Source organism: Ictidomys tridecemlineatus, chromosome 9 (assembly GCF_052094955.1).
Source record: "Ictidomys tridecemlineatus isolate mIctTri1 chromosome 9, mIctTri1.hap1, whole genome shotgun sequence".
Taxonomy (NCBI): domain Eukaryota; kingdom Metazoa; phylum Chordata; class Mammalia; order Rodentia; family Sciuridae; genus Ictidomys; species Ictidomys tridecemlineatus.
In genome coordinates, this window is record NC_135485.1 from 59855114 (window position 1) to 59863110 (window position 7997).

Consider the following 7997-nt stretch of genomic DNA (forward strand, 5'->3'; position numbering starts at 1 on the left):
GCATGTGCCACCATGCCTGGCTGCAATTTACTTTTAAAAGTTTGGAAAAAGTGTTGGACATGCTGCCATTTGCCTGTAGTCCTAGCTACTGGTAAGGCTGAGTCAGGAGGATCATTTGAGCCAGGAGTTTGAGATCATTTTGGGAAACATAGCAAGACCCTGTCTCCCCCAAAAAATAAATAAATAAAGTTTAACAAAATACATGCAATACTTTATATACATATTTATGTATGTGTATGTGTATGTGTATATTTATGTATACATTCACACTCAGAATAAATGGGAAAAACAGATAAAGAAAATGAGGCAAAATGTTAACAATAGACAAATCTAAGTAAAGATATAGGAATGTTTTTTGTACTATTCATGCAGCTTTTCTGTAAGTATAAAATTATTTCTAACTTAAAAGTTTTTTTTTAATTATTGTAGAGTTTCTTTGAAAATTAACAAACTTCGGTTGCTTAACTTCAGGATCAGCAATCTTTATCTTTTTATCAACTATATGTAAAAAAATTTCTTAAAGTTTGATAAGTTAATGTTTTCAAAGTCTTCACATTGGGCTAAGAAAACAAAGAAAAATTTCACTCTGAAGGGATTATAAACAGTCATGCTGTTGCCTCTTGAAAACAAAAGGTAATGCTCCCTATTACCTTTAAAAAGTTGTCTAGACGTTTTCTTATGTTAGTAGCCTGGACAGCAGAAGCACTGTGAAAATTCATTAGAAATGGTAAAACATTTGAGATGTCAGGTTCAAAGGTTATACACTGATATAATGTCTGCCCTGGGTTTCTTGAAAACTTTGGTCAGGAAATATCCTGCTGAGTTAGTAAGAACAACACAGATACGATAGAGAGAAGGTCTGTTAATGAGCAAAGTGTGCACCTGCTGACAACACAAACAAATGCATGTGAGGCAGTCTTACCTTGTCAAGGCTGAAGGAAATTTGCTTCTTACAGTATACAATTCCTTCACTTGCCAGAGTTCTCCTATTGGTGTAGGTCACAATGTTTATTCAGACTAGCTACTCATGGGCAGCTTTGGTTACCTCTAATGACTCCTGCTATGTATATCATGTTTAAATATGTTCAGCAACAAGCAGGTCAACTGTGTCTGAAATAGCACTATTAGTCTATATCTCCTTTTTGAACATTTTCATGATGTTCACTGAGATTTTTGTTTGTTTCTGCAGATTAGGAGGTTGAACCCAGGGCCTTTCTCATGCTAGTTACAACCCTACCTTGTTTTTAAATTTCATTTTGAGACAAGGACTAAATTGCCCAGGCTAGCCTGGAACTTTCAATTCTCCTGCCTCAGTCTCTCAAACCCGTAGGATTATAGGTGTGTGCCATTCTGCCCTAAGAGTTATTATTTTTAACAATTAAAAAAATCAAGAACTCAAGTGTCAATCAATAGAGAAATGGTTAATTCAATGAAATTTTAAAGTATCATTAACAATAGTAAGCTGGATCTGTATATACATATTTGGAAAAAAAAACTCTACAACATGTTAAATTAAAAAAAAGGAGGGGTGGTTAAAAATAGTTTATATATGTTATTCTGACTTTTATACATAAAAAGTAAAAATTTTATAACCATGTTAAAAAAAAGTCTAAGATGATAAATTCCAAACTATTAACAGTAGTTTCCCATGGGGAGAATCATAAGAACAACAATTCCCATGCCTTTTGTTTTCAATTAGGAAGTGTTTCCCTTACATTCTCTCTCTTTCTCTCTCTCTCTCTCTCTCTCTCTCTCTCTCTCTCTCTCTCTCTCTCTCTCTCTGTGTGTGTGTGTGTGTGTGTGTGTGTGTGTGTCTGTGTGTGTGTGGTGTGATTAATGCTGGGGAATGAACCCAGGGCCTCATGGGCCTCATGCATATTAGAGAAACATTCTACCACTGAGCTACATCCTCAGGCCCCTTCCATTTTAGTTTAAGACAAGAGTCTCATAAAGTTGCTGAAGCTAACCTCAAATTTGTGATGCTCCTGCTTCAGTCTCTGAGTTGCTGGATTACAGGCCTGTGGCATTGTACCCAGCATATTCGGACCTATTTATCATTATTCCTTTCTCCAGTCCTCAGAGGTTGTCTGGACAATATGAAGGGAAATACTTACTCTCTAACTCTTATTTTCAGGTAAAGAGCCGGCACTAGAGGAGCACCATTATTAGGGTTTGTAGACATGAACAAATATAACTCAATCACATTTTCTCTCCCTCTGGTTGGAATCACACTTCACCAGAAACCATGCTGGTTTTCCACTCCACCTGTAAGTTAATAAGGGCAGGTTTTGACTGTACGGTGTTCCCAGTGAGTAGGGCAGGTAAGTGCTACCCTGGCCCACTGCTGCCTCCCATCTGGGCCACATTCCACAGTATTTCCAGCAGTAACAAAACCACCATTTTGATCTCTATCTGCCTGACTCTGTATTTCTCTCATTGGTTCTGAACTTAGATGAAAAACAAGAATATCATTCATTGGAAACCCTTGAATGTGAATAAAACAATACTCTCTTAATTCTTTTTGTTTCTGTATTGACTTTTATAGTAATATATAATAGAATGATTTTCTCTATATCCCTATTATACCACATAAAGGGATATTGATAGATATTTCTAGACATAGAGGTATGAAGCCATAAAATCTATATCCTCACAGTTTTCACCTAATACTGGGATCCCTGTGTTCTCCTTAGTTTTTATTATCCTTAATGCTTCAATTTTTTAAAGCAACCACTGGGGCTGGGGATGTGGCTCAAGTGGTAGCGCACTTGCCTAGTATGCGTGAGGCACTGGGTTCGGTTCTCAGCACCTCATAAAAATAAAGATATTGTGTCCACCTAAAAATCTAAATAAATAAATAAATAAATAAAGCGACCACTTAGTCTTCCAAGGTTAGAAAGGGACTTTGCCTTGACCTATTCTCTATTCTCTTGGCTAGCGGACACTAATTCTGTTGTTTCGTATATACTTTTTCCCTTCTGATTTAAGTCATTTGATTTGGCTTCTTTCAAGGAGGCCACAGCATGTTTGTTCCAGTAGGTCATTCTTATTCTGTCTTGGGAAAAAAATCTCCCTATTTTTCTATCCCCGCCTCCCAGGCTGCTTTTGTTTTGGTAACAGCCTAAGAATGGTCTTCCAGGCATTTATAGAAAGTCTTGTTCATTTTCCACAGCATAGCCTGCAAATATATAAAGAAAGCATTATGTCCTCTAAAATCTGTTTTTCTCCAGGCAAAATATTCCATTTTTTAACTATGCATCATATGGCATGGTTTTAATTCTGTCCAATATTTTGGACACTCACCTCTGAATGGCCCCATCTGTCTATAAACCTAGAATGACATGCTACAGGGGAATACAATTCTCTGTGTGTGATCTGATCAGAGCTAAACAGTAAAAGATAACTAATGTCCACTTGTTATAAGGAGTGCATACTTGCACCAGATATGTAGATTGGTGGTGGTTGGTCTGTTTAAGCTGATATAATAAAACATCACAAACTGGATGACTTAAAACCAACATTATTTATTTGTTTAATGCAGTTCTAAGACTGGGAAGTGAAGATCAAGGTGTTGGTTCAGAGTCTGGTGAGTGCCCATTTTTTCAGAAATAGTGCCTTATGTGAGCTCACATAGTAGTAGCACATTGCACTTCTTTCTAAGTGTACTAATCCCACTCATGAGAACTCTCCCTTCATGACCCACATACTTCCCAAAGGCTGCACTTCCTATACCATCATTCAAAAGTTGAGATTTCAACACATGAATTTTGGGGGAGACATACATTCAGACCATAACAATGATCATCTTATAGGGTCTACTGGTCTACTTGTATTGGACTTACTATGATATGAAACACATATGTCATTTTCATCCATGCTATCAGTAAAACAAATTTATTCCTGTCAACATATGAACATCTCAAGTCACTTCTATGCTAAATTATAAAAATCTAGTTCCTAGTATTCTCTCTCTTCACCTTTACTCCTCAACCCAGGTGACTCCCAGTTTTTCTAATGTTAAGTCATTCTTGCCAATAATGCTATTAAGAAATATTCAGTTCTCCCTTTTCAGGCCCAGGTTTGACCTCTGTAATGAATCTGAAATTGATGGCCTTTCCCTCTTTCTTGGTTTCCAGACACTAATGTTTTTATCTCTCAATATATTCTCCAGGCCTTCGCCTTCCCATTCTAAGCAATGTGCCTTTGGACTACCTTATTCAAATCTGACTTTGTCATCATTCTGCTTGAAATGCTTCAATGTTTCTTTAGAGCAGAGATTCTCAACCCAATTGGATATTAGAATTATCTGAGGAACTTCTAAAAATATCTAAGTACAGTCTAAGCAAATCAGCATTAATATAGTAGACCCATATTTTTAAAACATTAGAGGACTGAGGATGTAGCTTAGTGGTAGAGTACATTCTTAGCATGCACAAGTCCTTAGCATCAAAAACAAAATAAAATGGAACACACTAAAGATGGTCTTACTTTCAGTCTCATTTCTCTTTTTCTCTTTACCCAATGATCTAGCCCTATTAAATGGAATCCCTCAACATTTGCTGTTTACTTGTCTAGGTTGTACAATATCAGTTTAAGTGTCATATCCTCTGTGAACCTCTAGGTTTGTGTCTCCAACCTCACCCTATTTGTCTATTTGTCTCCCTTCCCTTACTGTTTAATTCCCTTAACTCGATAGGGTTTAGGTTGGCACAGGGTGGCAAAGCTGCCAGTATGCCCAAATAAAGGTGCAAAGCAGAGTAGTGTGGTAGGGTGTAAAATGTACTCCGAGGGACGTGAGCACTTTAAACTTTTTAAAACCTTCACATATTCTCTCTCTCTCTCTCTCTCTCTCTCTCTCTCTCTCTCTCTCTCACACACACACACACACACACACACACACACACACACACACACAATGTACAAAAGCTGGCTCCTCTTCAAACACTTCAGATTGCAAATAAGGGAAGCAGAGTGTTTGGGAAAGAGATAAACGCTGTAGGAGGATGGCTTTATAATTAAAGAATGGAGAAGGAAGAATGGAGTAATGGAGAAGAAATTTCTTCTTGGCAGGGGCTATAGGAAGAAAGGGATGAAAGCGCTGGCACAGAAGTGGGGCAAAGTTCAGGATTTATATTGTGAAATTTGGGGTCTGAATTAGCTGTCTACAGCTTCTCAAAACCTATTCCTGATTTTGACTAGCATTAATGTCAAGGTCTTTAGTTTGTTGTTTGAGATCACATTTTCCTGTCTTGAATATTTCTTGGTCTTCTGATTGTCTCAAAGGTTGATGTTTTGTGATCCCATTTGTAATTTGTCTTGGCATCTTGAAATAGAAAATGATATGGGTTACCTACCCAAAACCCATTTCCCCTTTCCTCCACAAATAAGTTCTCGCCTACACAGCCACATGATTTAAAGAAACTTGGTGGGTGTGGGGGGGGGTAAAGAAAAAGAAAAAATAAGTAAACATTTAAAATCCCGATTCCATCTCTATCTCTAGATCATGATGAGTCTAAAGTTTAGCATAATCTGTGAATCTGTTTTTTGTTTTTTATAAAGATACTTACCACTTGTCTATTGATTTATTGTCTTTGTCTTGTATTTGGCAACAGAAGTTACTTTTAAGGTAGCTTTCAAAGCTATCCATAAAAACATTAAGGCAACTATAAAAACTACAGACTGACCACATGAATTAAAATTTCAGAAAGAGAAAGTTTAAATGATTCTTCTAATTAGGGAACATGACCTAAAGTAGAACATTTCATATGGTCAGATTTAGTATCCAACAATCAAAGAAATAAGTAAAATTTTTAAATAAATTTCTGAATTAAAAGATCAAAATATTTAAAAATCTTTAAGTTGAAATGGTAGAAATACATTCAGAAACCTTGGCTTGTGGAATCACCGTTTTTTCTTATTAGGCAAGAGGTTCTTGCAGTTAGTCCGTCCCTTACTTCTCCATGTGAATTACATTATCCAATTAACACATTTTCTTTAGCTCACTCATCACTGTCTCTTATCTTTTTCTTGTCTAATTCCACTAGAATAAACTCCACAGAGTTGCAATCTCACCTGACTGATTATCACCTGTACTCCCGGCAAGGTATCTAGAATACCTGGCTCTCTTTAGGGTGTCTGTAAGTATTTGTTACATACATACATTAATGAATAAATAAATAAATTTCAGTTAATATGTTTTAATTTACAGAGGAAGATAATAGATTCTGTTTGATTTTATTCTGTTTAAATTTGAACTAATTCAACTGATTAGGAGATTTTTCACTGTTAGCAGAAAGCATACATATTTAGGAGCTGGTTATAAAAATAAAAAAGAATACCAAATAGGTATAGACTTCTTATTAATATAAAAATAGTCATGGTATGGTTTGGATTACTTTGAATTTTTCTGAATTTAAACTTAAATCTTCCCAGAGTTGAAAAGTGTTTACCTGCTGGTTGTAGTGGTGTGTGCCTTTAATCCCAACAACTCATGGTAAGGGAGAAAAATTTCAAGTTTAAATCCAATCTGAGCAACTTAGTGAGACCCTGTCTCAATATATAAGATAAAAAAGGGCTGGGATGTAGCTCAGTGATAGACCACCCCTGGGTACAATTCTTAGTACCACAAGGGGAAGGTGGATGTGAAAAAAGAAGGAAAGAAGAAAAGAAAGAAAGAAAAAAAGAGAGAGAGAAAGAATATGTTTACCCATAAAGAAATACAAATGCTGTTTCAAAAATACCTAAGATTGGAGACTTTTTTACTTTTATTTTTTTAGAGAGAGAGAGAATTTTTTAAAATATTTTTTAGTTATCAGCGGACACAACATCTTTGTTTGTATGTGGTGCTGAAGATCGAACCTGGGCCACACGCATGCCAGACAAGAGCGCTACCGCTTGAGCCACATCCCCAGCTCAAGATTAGAGACTTTTGATCTAGCTTGATACCTGGAATAGCAATCACTAAAAGAAATTTTTCTTTCTTTTTTCTTTTTAGATATACATGACAATAAAATGTATTTTGACATACCATACATACATGGAGTATAATTTCCCATTCTTGTACATGATGTAGAGTTTTACTGGTCCAGTATTCATATATGAACATAGGAAAGTTATATCCGATTCATTCTACTGTCTTTCCCACTTCCATCCTCCTTCTCTTCCCCTATTCCCCCAGTCTAATCTTCACTCCTCCTTCCCCCAATCCCCTGCCTATTGTGAATTAGCATCCACATATCAGAGAGAACATTTGGCCTTCAGTGTTTTGGAATTGGCTTCTTTCACTTACCATGATAGTCTCCAGTGCCATCCACTTACTGGCAAATGCCATAATTTCATTCTTCTTTATGGCTGATGAAGAATAATATTGTATGCATATATGTACCATCGTTTCTTTATCCATTCATCTGTTGAAGGGTACCTAGGTTGGTTCCATAGCTTACCTATTGTGAGTTGAGCTCCTATAAACTTTAATGTGGCTGTGTCACTATAGTATGCTGATTTTATGTCCTTTGAGTATATGCCGAGGAGTGGGATAACTAGGTCAAATGATGGTTCTGTTCCAAGTTTTCTAAAGAATCTCCATACTGCTCTCCAGACTGGTTGCTCCAATTTGCAGTCCTGCCAGCAAAGTATGAGAGTACCTTTCATCCTCACCGACATTTATTGTTGTTTGTATTCTTGATAATTGTCATTCTGACTAAAATGAGATGAAATTTCAGTGTAGTTTTAATTTGCATTTCTCTAATTGCTATGAAGTTCAACATTTTTTCATATATTTGTTGATCATTAGTATAGTATTTCTTCTTCTGTGAAGTGTCTGTTTAGTTCCTTTGCCCATATATTGATTGGGATGTGTGTGTGTGTGTGTGTGTGTGTGTGTGTGTGTGTGTGTGTGTTTAGTTCTTTATATATCCTGGAGATTAGTATTTGCATGTGGCAAATATTTTCTCCTATTCTGTATGTTCTTTCTTCCTCTTCTTGATTATTTCTTTTGC